The sequence below is a fragment of the Pleurodeles waltl genome, chromosome 9, assembly GCF_031143425.1.
Source record: "Pleurodeles waltl isolate 20211129_DDA chromosome 9, aPleWal1.hap1.20221129, whole genome shotgun sequence".
Lineage (NCBI taxonomy): Eukaryota > Metazoa > Chordata > Amphibia > Caudata > Salamandridae > Pleurodeles > Pleurodeles waltl.
The window spans coordinates 854012625-854029649 of record NC_090448.1 but is presented as its reverse complement, the minus strand read 5'-3'; positions in this window follow the sequence as shown (position 1 = coordinate 854029649).

The window sequence follows — 17025 nt, the reverse complement described above, 5'->3', positions numbered from 1 at the left end:
ACATCCCCAAACTTGTTGTCTCCTTCCTCCTATTTTTTTCTGACCTGTTGTTGTTGGCTTTTGACCTCTGGGCACTTTACCACTGCTAACCAGTGCTAAAGTGCATATGCTCTCTGTGTAAATTGTACTACTGATTGGTTTATCCATGATTGACTATTTAATTTACTTGTAAGTCCCTGGCAGAGTGCACTACATGTGCCTAGGGCAGGTAGATTAAATGCTACTAGTGGGCCTGCAGCACTGGTTGTGCAACCCACCTCAGTAGCCCCTTAACCCTGTCTCAGGCCTGCCATTGCAAGGCCTGTGTGTGCAGTTTCACTGCCACTTCGACTTGGCATTTAAAAGTACTTGCCAAGCCTAGAACTCCCCTTTTACTACATATAAGTCATCCCTAATGTGTGCCCTAGGTAACCCCTAGAGCAGGGTGCTGTGTAGGTAAAAGGCAGGACATGTACCTGTGTAGTTATATGTCCTGGTAGTGTAAAACCCCTAAATTCGTTTTTACACTACTGTGAGGCCTGCTCCTTTCATAGGCTAACATTGGGGCTGCCCTCATACACTGTTGAAGTGGCAGCTGCTGATCTGAAAGGAGCAGGAAGGTCATATTTAGTATGGCCAGAATGGTAATACAAAATCCTGCTGACTGGTGAAGTCGGATTTAATATTACTATTCTAGAAATGCCACTTTTAGAAAGTGAGCATTTCTTTGCACTAAAATCTTGTTGTGCCCTTCAATCCACGTCTGGCTAGGTTTAGTTGACAGCTCCTTGTGCATTCACTCAGACACACCCCAAACACAGGGTACTCAGCCTCACTTGCATACATCTGCATTTTGAATGGGTCTTCCTGGGCTGGGAGGGTGGAGGGCCTGCCCTCACACAAAGGACTGCCACACCCCCTACTGGGACTCTGGCAGACAGGATTGAACTGAAAGGGGGCTTGGTGCATTTCTTAGAGACTCTTTGAAGTCACCCCCACTTCAAAGGCACAACTTAGTATAAAACAGGGCCTCTGCCCTACCTCATGAGACACTTGCTGGAGAAGAAACCTGAACCAGAAACTACATCCTGCCAAGAAGAACTGCCTGGCTGCTCAAAGGACTCACCTGCCTGCTTTCTACAAAGGACTGCTGCCTTGCTGTTGCCCTGCTGCCTTGCTGAACTCTTGTCTGGCTGTGAAAGTGCTCTCCAAGGGCTTGGATAGAGCTTGCCTCCTGTTCCTTGAAGTCTCAGGACCAAAAAGACTTCTCTCTTTTACTTGGACGCTCCGTACGCCGAAAATTTCGACGCACATCTTGTTTCGCGGCGAGAAAAATGCCGCACTCCGACGCTGATCGACGCAACGCTCTTGGGACGATCGAAGATCCGACGCACGGCCTTGCAAGGACAACGCCGCCCGACCTCTAGAGGAGAAATCGACGCGACGCCTGCCGTGAGATCGTAATTTCAACGCGCAGCCCCACAGATCGAAGTCTAGAGGAGAAATCGACGCGACGCCTGCCGTGAGATCGTAATTTCGACGCGCAGTCCTGCAGACCGACGCGCAGCCAGAGAACAAGCAGGAAAATCCACGCACAGACCCGGGACATCTGGTAATCCCCACGATCCACAGAAAGAGACTGTCCGCGCGCCGGAAAACGACGCCCGACTTCCCCGCGTGGAAAATAACGACGCAAGTCCGTGTGTGCTGTGGAGAAATCGACGCACACACCCTTTTTCCACGCACCTCTTCTCTTGTGGCCCTCTGAGGAGATTTTTCCACGCTAAACCAGGTACTTGTGCTTGAAAGAGACTTTGTTTATATTCTAAAGACTTAAGACACTTTATATCACTTTTCAGTGATATCTCTACAATTTCCCATTGCAACGTTATTCTTTTTGACCTACAATTATCCTGATAAATATTATATATTTTTCTAAACACTGTGTGGTGTATTTTTGTGGTGCTATATGGTGGTATTGTATGATTTATTGCACAAATACTTTACACATTGCCTTCTAAGTTAAGCCTGACTGCTCGTGCCTAGCTACCAGAGGGTGGGCACAGGATAATCTTGGATTGTGTGTGACTTACCCTGACTAGAGTGAGGGCTTTTGCTTGGACAGGGGGTAACCTGACTGCCAACCAAAAACCCCATTTCTAACATTGGTGATCAGCGGTGAGGATAGGACTTGTGTTTGTGCAGTGACATACAGTAGCTAAGTATTTCACTACCTACCCACAGTTGAAGGTCAACTTGATTTTTCATCTTTTTTGGCTTTTGGTTCTCTGATGTCCTCCTGGATATACTATTGATATTTTGGACTTTGGATTTTGGTTTTTGCTAGTAAGATCTTATCAGAATGGGATTGCTTACCTACTCATTCTTTGTTCGTACTGACCACCTCACTAAGGCTGACCTAAGGAAGCTTTGCAGACAATGGGGCCTTCCTGTAGCAAGGAGATCTACTAAAGCGGAGATGCTCCATCACTACATAGTCTGGGGGGAGGAAAGATGGGCAGAGAGAGAGGCAGCAAGAAACCAAATGACTAAGTACCCCTCAGATTAGGAGGAAGACTACTCAGATGAGGAGGAAGACTACTCAGAGTTGGACAGTGACCCAGAAATAGATGAATGGCTCCGAAGTCAAAGGCGACAGGAGCAACAATTAGAGGAATATCTTGCAGAGGTTGAGGCAAAAAGACTCTTAGCCCTGGAAGAAGAAAAGATTGCAGCTCAAGAGCTGAGCTGTAAAGAGCTGAAGCTGGAGGCCGGAAGGGCTGAGTCCAGTTCAGATGGTGGCAGCAAAAATCTTGCATCTAGTACTGCTGAAGAAGGGCACAAGCCCAGAGATGTGGTGCCCAACTTAAAGAAGGGAGTTGACACACCCCAGGCAGTTCAAGGGTATGAGGTAGTTCCCGTTATGCACAGGGTCCCTGAGAAGGATTGGGGAACTGGCACAGGGAGTCATATACCTACTGGGGGGAGGGACACTTTACTGACTCTAGCAGAGAGTGACAGAGAAAAGGGTTCCCCCCTGGTGGACGTCCTGGATATAGAGTGTAGAGACATCCCAGAAGAGTATGGGTTGAGTGTCAGGGACAGACAGATACTGTCTCACCAGTCTCAGGAGGGTGAAGTAGAGTGCTTTTCCAAGGTTGAGTTACTGGGTGGTTGGGTGAAGGGTACTGTGGTTAATACATGTGAAGGGCAGAATGATGTAATTGCTGGAGAGCATATGTCTGGTCCTTATTTTCCAGAGCTATGCCAACACCAGGTGGAGTGTGAGTTCTCTGACCCCAGGGAACTTACAATGGAGGCAGACTTCTGGGTGAGTACCAGAGAGTCTGAAGAGGCATTTGGGGGTGCTCCTGAAGGGAGTGGTCTAGGTGGTTCCCAACCGAGTGAGGTGGGAAAGGATTGTAGTGTCCCAGGTAGGTCCCAGGTCCTAGAGGGTTCCATGAGGGAACACCAGGAGGGAAGCCTAGCCTGTACCGTAGGGCCATCTTTTGAGGGAAGCCCCGCAGTGTCAGAAGAACTTGGGGGGGTGACTGTAGCCAGCATCCCAACAGTTCTGGTGTCTGGCAGTACCCCTCCTAGTGAGGGGGTGCAGAAGTCCAGACATAGGGTTGAGAGGGGGTTGCAGACCCCAGTGGAGGACCTTGAGAGTCAGGGGACAACTCTGAGAGCAGAGCCCCCCAGGAATGAACCAGGTGAAACCGTTTCTGGTTTGGGGGAAACCCAGACTCTGTCGGATGGGCAGAGGTCGGGAGACCTGCGCCAACCAGACTCTTGTGTGACCCTTGGGGACGGTATGTCCCTTGTGGGGGTTGAGAGTGCCCCCCAGGAAGTCCTGGCATGCCAGGCAAAGATTCAACCTCAGGGTGGTGACTCTAGGTTGGATACCCAGGTTCAGAGGTTAAACTCTGACCTGGTGGGAGGTAGATGTGCCTCCCAAGAAGTCCTGCTGTGCCAGGCAATTGTCCAACCTCAAGGTGTTGACTCTGGGTTGGATGACCAGGTTCAGAGCTTAAACTCTGACCTGGTGGGGGGTAGGTGTGCCCCCCAGAAAGTCCTGGCGTGCCAGGCAATTGCCCAACCTCAGGGTGGTGACCCTGGGTTGGGGAACCAGGCTCAGAGGTTAACCTCTAACCTGGTGGGAGGTAGGTGTGCCTCCCTAGAAGTCCTGGCCTGCCAGGCAATGGTTCAACTTCAGGGTGGTGACTCTGGATTGGCTAACCAGGTTCAGGGGATAAACTCTGACCTGTTGGGGGGTAGGTGTGCCCCCCAGAAAGTCCTGGTGTACTAGCAGTGGTCCAACCTCAGAGTGCTGACTCTGGGTTGGATAACCGGGTTCAGAGGTTAAACTCTGACCTGGTGGGGGGTAGGTGTGCCCCCCAGAAAGTCCAGGTGTGCCAGGCAATTGTTCAACCTCAGGGTGGTGACCCTAGGTTGGAGAACCAGGTTCAGAGGTTAACCTCTGACCTGGTGGGAGGTAGGCGTGCCTCCCAGAAAGTCCTGGTGTGCCAGGCAGTTGGCCAACCTCTCGGTGGTGACTCTGGGTTGTATACCCAGGTTCAGAGGTTAAACTCTGACCTGGTGGGAGGTAGGTGTGCCTCCCAAGAAGTCCTGCTGTGCCCGGCAATTGTCCAACCTCAGGGTGTTGACTCTGGGTTGGATGACCAGGTTCAGAGGTTAAACTCTGACCTGGTGGGGGGTAGGTGTGCCCCCCAGGAAGTCCTGGCGTGCCAGGAAATTGCCCAACCTCAGGGTGGTGACCCTGGGTTGGGGCACCAGGCTCAGAGGTTAAACTCTGACCTGGTGGGAGGTAGGTGTGCCTCCCTGGAAGTCCTGGTGTACCAGGCAGTTGTCCAACCTCAGGGTGCTGACTCTGGGTTGGATAACCGGGTTCAGAGGTTAAACTCTGACCTGGTGGGGGGTAGGTGTGCCCCCCAGAAAGCCCTGGCGTGCCAGGCAGTTGCCCAACCTCAGGGTGGTGACCCTAGGTTGGAGAACCAGGTCCAGAGGTTAAACTCTGACCTGGTGGAGGGTCAGTGTGCACTCCAGGAAGTCCTGGCGTGCCAGGCAATTGTTCAACTTCAGGGTGGTGACTCTGAGTTGAATGGTCAGGTGCAGAGGTTAAACTCTGACCTGGTGGGGGGTAGGTGTGCCCCCCAGGAAGTCCTGGGTTGCCAGGCAGTGATCCAGTCTGAGGGTACAGACCCTGGGCTGGAAGACCAGGTTCAGGGTGTCCCCCCGGACCTGGAGGGAGGGGCTACTGATAACAGTGCCCCTACCATGTTGTCTTCTGAGGAGGCCATTCCTAGTTGGAGGGTGCTGGACCCCAGAAGGGAGGGCCGGGGGAGGGAAGCCTCACCCCGGGCCCTAGTCCAACCTGAAGGTACAGGCCCCAGGTTGGAGGGCCAGTTGCAGGTTAACAGCCCTGCACTGGTGGAGGAATGGTACAGGGCGACTTCTGTAAGCACCCTGACCATGTTGGACTCTGGGGGTACCGCTCCAGGAGGGAGTGTACAGAGCCCCAGAGGGGAGGACCAGGTTCAGGCTGTCATCCCTGACCTGGTGGAAGGGAGAGTGGTTAAAGGGTGCCCAGCACCTGGGGCTACCGCCCCCCACTCTCCACAGCCACAGTGGTTGGAGAGCTTTGAGAGGCCTGGGGCCTGGCTCTCATCCCTGGCAGCTGTCAGTAATCACTGTGGCTTGCTGTCCGGGTGGACAGAGTTATCCCTGGGGAGGGGACAAGTGTCACACCCCGGGGGTAGAGTGGGCAACACCACTGTGTTGGTCATGGTGGTACTATCCTGCTCCTGGGATACATCTGTGAGCAAAGTAAGGTTAGGTGCTGCACAGATGGGATCCGCAGGTAAGGAGAAAGGTTCCCCATGGGTTGGCTTAGTGGGCCCTGAGAGTATGGACAGAGTGATCCAATTGGAGTCAGGAAAGCGAAGAACTGGAGCATGCCCCTGCTGTTGTGGGCCTGGGTCCTTGTTCTGTCGCCTCAAACAGGGAAGTACATCAGGATAGTGATTGTTCTCCCCTGGCTTTAGGCTGGTAGGGGGTCATGTTGGACCTGGCTTTTTGACAGGGACATCCACAAAACTTTTTGCCTCCTTCCTCCTATTTTTTTCTGACCTGTTGTTGTTGGCTTTTGACCTCTGGGCACTTTACCACTGCTAACCAGTGCTAAAGTGCATATGCTCTCTGTGTAAATTGTACTACTGATTGGTTTATCCATGATTGACTATTTAATTTACTTGTAAGTCCCTGGCAGAGTGCACTACATGTGCCTAGGGCAGGTAGATTAAATGCTACTAGTGGGCCTGCAGCACTGGTTGTGCCACCCACCTCAGTAGCCCCTTAACCCTGTCTCAGGCCTGCCATTGCAAGGCCTGTGTGTGCAGTTTCACTGCCACTTCGACTTGGCATTTAAAAGTACTTGCCAAGCCTAGAACTCTCCTTTTACTACATATAGGTCATCCCTAATGTGTGCCCTAGGTAACCCCTAGAGCAGGGTGCTGTGTAGGTAAAAGGCAGGACATGTACCTGTGTAGTTATATTGTATGTCCTGGTAGTGTAAAACCCCTAAATTCGTTTTTACACTACTGTGAGGCCTGCTCCTTTCATAGGCTAACATTGGGGCTGCCCTCATACACTGTTGAAGTGGCAGCTGCTGATCTGAAAGGAGCAGGAAGGTCATATTTAGTATGGCCAGAATGGTAATACAAAATCCTGCTGACTGGTGAAGTCGGATTTAATATTACTATTCTAGAAATGCCACTTTTAGAAAGTGAGCATTTCTTTGCACTAAAATCTTGTTGTGCCCTTCAATCCACGTCTGGCTAGGTTTAGTTGACAGCTCCTTGTGCATTCACTCAGACACACCCCAAACACAGGGTACTCAGCCTCACTTGCATACATCTGCATTTTGAATGGGTCTTCCTGGGCTGGGAGGGTGGAGGGCCTGCCCTCACACAAAGGACTGCCACACCCCCTACTGGGACTCTGGCAGACAGGATTGAACTGAAAGGGGGCTTGGTGCATTTCTTAGAGACTCTTTGAAGTCACCCCCACTTCAAAGGCACAACTTAGTATAAAACAGGGCCTCTGCCCTACCTCATGAGACACTTGCTGGAGAAGAAACCTGAACCAGAAACTACATCCTGCCAAGAAGAACTGCCTGGCTGCTCAAAGGACTCACCTGCCTGCTTTCTACAAAGGACTGCTGCCTTGCTGTTGCCCTGCTGCCTTGCTGAACTCTTGTCTGGCTGTGAAAGTGCTCTCCAAGGGCTTGGATAGAGCTTGCCTCCTGTTCCTTGAAGTCTCAGGACCAAAAAGACTTCTCTCTTTTACTTGGACGCTCCGTACGCCGAAAATTTCGACGCACATCTTGTTTCGCGGCGAGAAAAACGCCGCACTCCGACGCTGATCGACACAACGCTCTTGGGACGATCGAAGATCCGACGCACGGCCTCGCAAGGACAACGCCGCCCGACCTCTAGAGGAGAAATCGACGCGACGCCTGCCGTGAGATCGTAATTTCAACGCGCAGCCCCGCAGATCGAAGTCTAGAGGAGAAATCGACGCGACGCCTGCCGTGAGATCGTAATTTCGACGCGCAGTCCTGCAGACCGACGCGCAGCCGGAGAACAAGCAGGAAAATCCACGCACAGACCCGGGACATCTGGTAATCCCCGCGATCCACAGAAAGAGACTGTCCGCGCGCCGGAAAACGACGCCCGACTTCCCCGCGTGGAAAATAACGACGCAAGTCCGTGTGTGCTGGGGAGAAATCGACGCACACACCCTTTTTCCACGCACCTCTTCTCTTGTGGCCCTCTGAGGAGATTTTTCCACGCTAAACCAGGTACTTGTGCTTGAAAGAGACTTTGTTTATATTCTAAAGACTTAAGACACTTTATATCACTTTTCAGTGATATCTCTACAATTTCCCATTGCAACATTTTGACCTACAATTATCCTGATAAATATTATATATTTTTCTAAACACTGTGTGGTGTATTTTTGTGGTGCTATATGGTGGTATTGTATGATTTATTGCACAAATACTTTACACATTGCCTTCTAAGTTAAGCCTGACTGCTCGTGCCAAGCTACCAGAGGGTGGGCACAGGATAATCTTGGATTGTGTGTGACTTACCCTGACTAGAGTGAGGGCTTTTGCTTGGACAGGGGGTAACCTGACTGCCAACCAAAAACCCCATTTCTAACACAGGAAAAGTCATACTTTTTTCTTTTGCAGATCCTACCACAACTCGCCACTGACCATGAGTGTGCTGTGTGGTCTCCCTTCGGGTGTGTGCGTTTGGGGTCGGGGGAGGGACCGAACCCCCAACCTGAACCTGATTGATTAAAGTACAGACCCCATGGATCCATTTTGCACAACTGGCGCCTTCAGTTCAAGTTCTACATGGGATCAATATAAAGTTTGTCAACTTGTTTGATTACATTCTTGCACTGGAACTAAGCAACCTTACCAATTAACTGTCTGTGTTTTTTCGTGTGGAACTCTGACTTTGGCTTACATTCCAGCAAACCTTTCAGGTGGACCGTGTACCTTTACATGAGTAGAACTCATGCTACATCCACTTGCTGTTTTAGAGACACTGCTCAATCAGTTATTATCTCAATCAGAGTATATAAGCTTCAGTCCTTTCATTGTAGATGTATCTGATGTGAAAGGTTATGAGATCAATATGTTAATCCACTTCCATTGCTTTACAGTGATTGCTTTTATCATTCAAATCTGATTTGCTTATAAGGGTTTTTGTTGTTGTTGGTTTTTTTTTTTGGTTTTTTTTAAATAAGAGGTATGTAAACAAAAATTAATTGGTCATAGGGTGGAGTTTATGCTATTAATTGTGTTTGACCAATGGCTTTGTGTTTCACCACTGCACATATTAGTTGCTCAGTGTACACCAGTAGCACATTACATGTTGTATTCAGTTTAGCTGCCTGTTGGCTTTAAAATGGCATTAGACATTACATTTGGTAATCAGTTTAGCTGCCTATTGGCTTTAACATGGCATTAGACATTACATTTGGTATTTAGGTTAGCTGTCTATTGGCTTTAACGTGGAGTTAGACATTGCAGTTGAGACATTGCAGATGAGCTGTGTTTTTCCAAGCTGTGTTTTTCCACATGATAGACCAAGCTGTGTTTTTTCAAATTGAATTCACACCAAACCTTAGCTGATAAGAGAGTGTACATTTGGGCCCATATTTATACTTTTTGATGCTCAATTGCGCCAACGCAGTTGTGCGCCAAAAATTTTAACGCCGGCTAACGCCATTCCAAAGCGCCATGCGGGCGCCTTATTTATTGAATGACGTTACCCGGCGCTGCAGACTGGTGTGCGTCAAAAAAAATGACTCACACCAGGCAGCGCCGGCATAGGGGAAAATGGAGCTTGGGCGTCAAAAAATGGGGCAAGTCAGGCTGAGGCAAAATTTTGGCCTCAACCTGATTTGCGCAATTTTTTTTTACGCCCAACCTCCATTAAAATGACTCCTGTCTTAGCAAAGACAGGAGTCATGCCCCCTTGCCCAATGGCCATGCCCAGGGGACTTATGTCCCCTGGGCATGGTCATTGGGCATAGTGGCATGTAGGGGGGCACAAATCAGGCCCCCCTATGCCACAAAAAAAATACGAAAAAAAGCACTTACCTGCACTTACCTTAACTTCCCTGGGATGGGTCCCTCCATCCTTGGGTGTCCTCCTGGGGTGGGCAAGGGTGGCAGGGGGTGTCCCTGGGGGCATGGGAGGGCACCTCTGGGCTCCTTCTGAGCCCACAGTTCCCTTAACGCCTGCCCTGACCCAGGCGTTAAAAAACGGCACCCATCAGGCTGGGCGCCGTTTTTTAAGGCCTGCCCCCTCCTGTGCGTCAAAATGACGTCACAGTATAAATATGGGGCACAGGCCTTAAAGTCATTTTTTGGAAGGGAACGCCTACCTTGCATATAATTAACGCAAGGCAGGTTCCCCCTTCCACAAAATGGCGCACATAGTGGAACTTTGACACCTGCTGCGTCGGACGGCAAAGTATAAATATGGGGCAGTGTTTGCGCCGAATGTGCGGCAAAAATTTTGACGCACATTCGGCCCAAACAGAGTATAAATATGCCCCTTGGTGTTTTCCTTTCTGCTCAGCCTTGGGAAGAGGAGGGGTCTAGGAGATCTGGCCAGTCTCCAAAGGCTTGTTTTCCTTTCCCGAGTCTGAGAGGAGGGGGCATGTTTTTGGAACGATGGCCCTGGGCAGCAGCGTGAAAGGATTTTGACTTCAGGCAGGAACAGACGTCAGTTGCCTGTCTCCCGTTTGGGTGGAAAATCTCTTTCTCGCAGTTGAACTGGAGTCATCAACTTGCAGACCTTAGAAAGATGAAGCGGAGTGATAGGCCCTACGGTGATGCAATTTTGACTTTTATGCTTTGCTTTGAAGTTATGCTATAATATAATCACATGTATTTGCTGTTTACATTGCAACTGAGAAGTACTTTGATATATTTTGCTTTCATTGCAGCGACTACTTTCAAACGTGTGCTTCCAACCTACTAATCTTGTCTTTCAGGAACCTCATGGTGAAGTAATAATAACAAAAAATGTATTCTTTAAACTAAGAAGTGCATTCCAGAGAAGTTTTGTAAGCTCGGTCATAAGATAAGAGAAGGAAAGCAAAACAGCTGGCCACTTCTACGCCCTCCCCTTGTCCCCTGAGGACCCAGCAGCAATCTCCATCACGGCACCAATCCAACACTGGAGCCCTGAGACCAACAGAAACAGGGAGAAGAAGCCAGCCTTTGGACTGGGTTCAAGAAGCTGTCAACAGCATCAGCTGCTGGGAGATTACTACCCAGTGATGCTGTTGTGGGTTACCAGAGGGGCACTGCCCGAAGTGGAGCCCTGCCAAGAGTTACAGATCACATGGGTGGAGGGCAGGGGTACCCTGCACTTGACCACAGGGAGATGAGACAGGCCCTTCACCAGTTGCTGCAGATCACAAGAGAGCTGGTGTCCTTCAGCAGATACATGGAGACAAGTGCATTTAAACACACAGGAGAGGCAAGGGGGTCCCTTGGCACCTCTGCACCAGATTCCAATGATCAGAGAACCGCAAGAGGGAGGAGCTCCCTCCCTCAAGACACCTGGGTCTTTGGAAGGGTACCTCTGGACCGAGAGTCAAGGAGCTCTGCAGCCGGTATCTCCAGCAGGGAGGTTAATGAGAAATCTGCATGGAACCTTGCACCATAATATTTAACCAGCTCAATGCTGACAAGTACATATGTTTGTAAGAAGAGATCTGAATCACAACGGTTTTTGCAGTAAATACACTTTTAGATCATGGAAACAGAAACACGTGTCTGTGTACATCTACATGTGTTTTTTAACCACTTCGCTGCCAGGCCTTTTCCCCCTCCTGTGCCAGGCCTTTTTTTGCCTATTTGGGGCAGTTCGCGCTTAGGCCCTCATAACTTTTTGTCCACATAAGCTAACCAAGCCAAATTTGCGTCCTTTTTTTCCAACATCCTAGCGATTCTAAAGGTACCCAGACTTTGTGGGTTCCCCTGAAGGAGGCCAAGAAATTGGCCAAAATACAGTGAAAATTTCGTTTTTTTTTTAAAAAATGGAAAAAGGGGCTGCAGAAGAAGGCTTGTGGTTTTTCCCCTGAAAATGGCATCAACAAAGGGTTTGTGGTGCTAAACTCAGCAGCTTCCCAGCTTTCAGGAACAGGCAGACTTGAATCCGAAAACCCAATTTTTCAACACAATTTTGGCATTTTACTGGGGCATACCCCATTTGTGCAATTTTTTGTGCTTTCAGCCTCCTTCCAGTCAGTGACCGGAATGGTCATGAAACCAATGCTGGATCCCAAACATTTCTGAAAAGTAGACAAAATTCTGAATTCAGCAAGGGGTCATTTGTGTAGATCCTACAAGGGTTTCCTACAGAAAATAACAGCTGAAAAAGAAAAATATTGAAATTGAGGTGAAAAAAACATCAATTTTTCTCTACTTTTTACTCTGTAACTTTTCCCTGCAATGTCAGATTATCGAAAACAATATACCGTTACGTCTGCTGGACTCCTCTGGTTGCGGGGATATATAGGGTTTGTAGGTTCATCAAGAACCCGAGGAACCCAGAGCCAATAAATGAGCTGCACCCTGCAGTGCGTTTTCATTCTATACCGGGTATACAGTAATTCATTTGCTGAAATATAAGGAGTAAAAAATAGCTATCAAGAAAACCTTTGCATTTCCAAAAAGGGCACAAGATAAGGTGTTGAGGAGCAGTGGTTATTTGCACATCTCTGAATTCCGGGGTGACCATAGTAGCACGTGAATTACATGGAATTTCTCAAATAGATGTCTTTTTTACACACACCCCTATATTTGGAAGGAATAAATGTAGAGAAAGACAAGGGGCAATAACACTTGTTTTGCTATTCTATGTTCCCCCAAGTCTCCCGATAAAAATGATACCTCACTTGTTTGGGTAGGCCTAGCGCCCGCGACAGGATATGCCCCAAAACACAACGTGGACACATCACAGAAAACAGAGCTGTTTTTAGCAAAGTGACTACCTGTAGATTTTGGCCTCTAGCTCAGCCGGCACCTAGGGAAACCTACCAAACCTGTGCATTTCTGAAAACTAGAGACCTAGGGGAATCCAAGGAGGGGTGACTTGTGTGGCTCGGACCAGGTTCTGTTACCCAGAATCCTTTGCAAACCTCAAAATTTGGCTAAAAAAACACATGTTCCTCACATTTCTGTGGCAGAAAGTTCTGGAATCTGAGAGGAGCGACAAATTTCCTTCCACCCAGCATTCCCCCACGTCTCCCGATAAAAATGATACCTCACTTGTGTGGGTAGGCCTAGCGCCCGCGACAGGATATGCCCCAAAACACAACCTGGACACATCACAGAAAACAGAGCTGTTTTTAGCATAGTGACTACCTGTAGATTTTGGCCTCTAGCTCAGCCGCCACCTAGGGAAATGTACCAAACCTGTGCATTTCTGAAAACTAGAGACCTAGGGGAATCCAAGGAGGGGTGACTTGTGTGGCTCGGACCAGGTTCGGTTACCCAGAATCCTTTACAAACCTCAAAATTTGGCTAAAAAAACACATGTTCCTCACATTTCTGTGGCAGAAAGTTCTGGAATCTGAGAGGAGCTACAAATTTCCTTCCACCTAGCGTTCCCCCACGTCTCCCGATAAAAATGATACCTCACTTGTGTGGGTAGGCCTAGCGCCCGCGACAGGATATGCCCCAAAACACAACGTGGACATATCACAGAAAACAGAGCTGTTCTTAGCAAAGTGACTACCTGTAGATTTTGGCCTCTAGCTCAGCCGCCACCTAGGGAAACCTACCAAACCTGTGCATTTCTGAAAACTAGAGACCTAGGGGGATCCAAGGAGGGGTGACTTGCGGGGCTCGGACCAGGTTCTGTTACCCAGAATCCTTTGCAAACCTCACAATTTGGCTAAAAAAACACATGTTCCTCACATTTCTGTGGCAGAAAGTTCTGGAATCTGAGAGGAGCGACAAATTTCCTTCCACCCAGCGTTCCCCCACGTCTCCCGATAAAAATGATACCTCACTTGTGTGGGTAGGCCTAGCGCCCGCGACAGGATATGCCCCAAAACACAACCTGGACACATCACAGAAAACAGAGCTGTTTTTAGCATAGTGACTACCTGTAGATTTTGGCCTCTAGCTCAGCCGCCACCTAGGGAAATGTACCAAACCTGTGCATTTCTGAAAACTAGAGACCTAGGGGAATCCAAGGAGGGGTGACTTGTGTGGCTCGGACCAGGTTCGGTTACCCAGAATCCTTTACAAACCTCAAAATTTGGCTAAAAAAACACATGTTCCTCACATTTCTGTGGCAGAAAGTTCTGGAATCTGAGAGGAGCTACAAATTTCCTTCCACCTAGCGTTCCCCCACGTCTCCCGATAAAAATGATACCTCACTTGTGTGGGTAGGCCTAGCGCCCGCGACAGGATATGCCCCAAAACACAACGTGGACATATCACAGAAAACAGAGCTGTTCTTAGCAAAGTGACTACCTGTAGATTTTGGCCTCTAGCTCAGCCGCCACCTAGGGAAACCTACCAAACCTGTGCATTTCTGAAAACTAGAGACCTAGGGGGATCCAAGGAGGGGTGACTTGCGGGGCTCGGACCAGGTTCTGTTACCCAGAATCCTTTGCAAACCTCACAATTTGGCTAAAAAAACACATGTTCCTCACATTTCTGTGGCAGAAAGTTCTGGAATCTGACAGGAGCCACAAATTTCCTTCCACCCAGCGTTCCCCCACGTCTCCCGATAAAAATGATACCTCACTTGTGTGGGTAGGCCTAGCGCCCGCGACAGGATATGCCCCAAAACACAACGTGGACATATCACAGAAAACAGAGCTGTTTTTAGCAAAGTGACTACCTGTAGATTTTGGCCTCTAGCTCAGCCGCCACCTAGGGAAACCTACCAAACCTATGCATTTCTGAAAACTAGAGACCTAGGGGAATCCAAGGAGGGGTGACTTGTGTGGCTCGGACGAGGTTCTGTTACCCAGAATCCTTTGCAAACCTCAAAATTTGGCTAAAAAAACACATGTTCCTCACATTTCTGTGGCAGAAAGTTCTGGAATCTGAGAGGAGCCACAAATTTCCTTCCACCCAGCGTTCCCCCACGTCTCCCGATAAAAATGATACCTCACTTGTGTGGGTAGGCCTAGCGCCCGCGACAGGATATGCCCCAAAACACAACGTGGACATATCACAGAAAACAGAGCTGTTTTTAGCAAAGTGACTACCTGTAGATTTTGGCCTCTAGCTCAGCCGGCACCTAGGGAAACCTACCAAACCTGTGCATTTCTGAAAACTAGAGACCTAGGGGGATCCAAGGAGGGGTGACTTGCGGGGCTCGGACCAGGTTCTGTTACCCAGAATCCTTTGCAAACCTCAAAATTTGGCTAAAAAAACACATGTTCCTCACATTTCTGTGGCAGAAAGTTCTGGAATCTGAGAGGAGCCACAAATTTCCTTCCACCCAGCGTTCCCCCACGTCTCCCGATAAAAATGATACCTCACCTGTGTGGGTAGGCCTAGCGCCCGCGACAGGATATGCCCCAAAACACAACGTGGACATATCACAGAAAACAGAGCTGTTTTTAGCAAAGTGACTACCTGTAGATTTTGGCCTCTAGCTCAGCCGCCACCTAGGAAAACCTACCAAACCTGTGCATTTCTGAAAACTAGAGACCTAGGGGGATCCAAGGAGGGGTGACTTGCGGGGCTCGGACCAGGTTCTGTTACCCAGAATCCTTTGCAAACCTCAAAATTTGGCTAAAAAAACACATGTTCCTCACATTTCTGTGGCAGAAAGTTCTGGAATCTGAGAGGAGCCACAAATTTCCTTCCACCCAGCGTTCCCCCACGTCTCCCGATAAAAATGATACCTCACTTGTGTGGGTAGGCCTAGCGCCGGCGACAGGAAACACCCCAAAGCGCAACGTGGACACATCCTAAATTTTGGAAAAAAACAGAGGTGTTTTTTGCGAAGTGCCTACCTGTAGATTTTGGCCTCTAGCTCAGCCGGCACCTAGGGAAACCTACCAAACCTGTCAATTTCTGAAAACTAGAGACCTAGGGGAATCCAAGGAGGGGTGACTTGCGGGGCTCGGACCAGGTTCTGTTACCCAGAATCCTTTGCAAACCTCAAAATTTGGCTAAAAAAACACATGTTCCTCACATTTCTGTGGCAGAAAGTTCTGGAATCTGAGAGGAGCTACAAATTTCCTTCCACCCAGCGTTCCCCCACGTCTCCCGATAAAAATGATACCTCACTTGTGTGAGTAGGCCTAGCGCCCGTGACAGGATATGCCCCAAAACACAACGTGGACATATCACAGAAAACAGAGCTGTTTTTAGCAAAGTGACTACCTGTAGATTTGGCCTCTAGCTCAGCCGCCACCTAGGGAAACCTACCAAACCTGTGCATTTCTGAAAACTAGAGACCTAGGGGGATCCAAGGAGGGGTGACTTGCGGGGCTCGGACCAGGTTCTGTTACCCAGAATCCTTTGCAAACCTCAAAATTTGGCTAAAATAACACATGTTCCTCACATTTCAGTGGCAGAAAGTTCTGGAATCTGAGAGGAGCCACAAATTTCCTTCCACCCAGCGTTCCCCCACGTCTCCCGATAAAAATGATACCTCACTTGTGTGGGTAGGCCTAGCGCCCGCGACAGGATATGCCCCAAAACACAACGTGGACATATCACAGAAAACAATGCTGTTTTTAGCAAAGTGACTACCTGTAGATTTTGGCCTCTAGCTCAGCCGCCACCTAGGGAAACCTACCAAACCTATGCTTTTCTGAAAACTAGAGACCTAGGGGAATCCAAGGAGGGGTGACTTGTGTGGCTCGGACCAGGTTCTGTTACCCAGAATCCTTTGCAAACCTCAAAATGTGGCTAAAAAAACACATGTTCCTCACATTTCTGTGGCAGAAAGTTCTGGAATCTGAGAGGAGCTACAAATTTCCTTCCACCCAGCGTTCCCCCACGTCTCCCGATAAAAATGATACCTCACTTGTGTGGGTAGGCCTAGCGCCCGCGACAGGATATGCCCCAAAACACAACGTGGACATATCACAGAAAACAGAGCTGTTTTTAGCAAAGTGACTACCTGTAGATTTTGGCCTCTAGCTCAGCCGCCACCTAGGGAAACCTACCAAACCTGTGCATTTCTGAAAACTAGAGACCTAGGGGGATCCAAGGAGGGGTGACTTGCGGGGCTCGGACCAGGTTCTGTTACCCAGAATCCTTTGCAAACCTCAAAATTTGGCTAAAAAAACACATGTTCCTCACATTTCTGTGGCAGAAAGTTCTGGAATCTGAGAGGAGCCACAAATTTCCTTCCACCCAGCGTTCCCCCACGTCTCCCGATAAAAATGATACCTCACTTGTGTGGGTAGGCCTAGCGCCCGCGACAGGATATGCCCCAA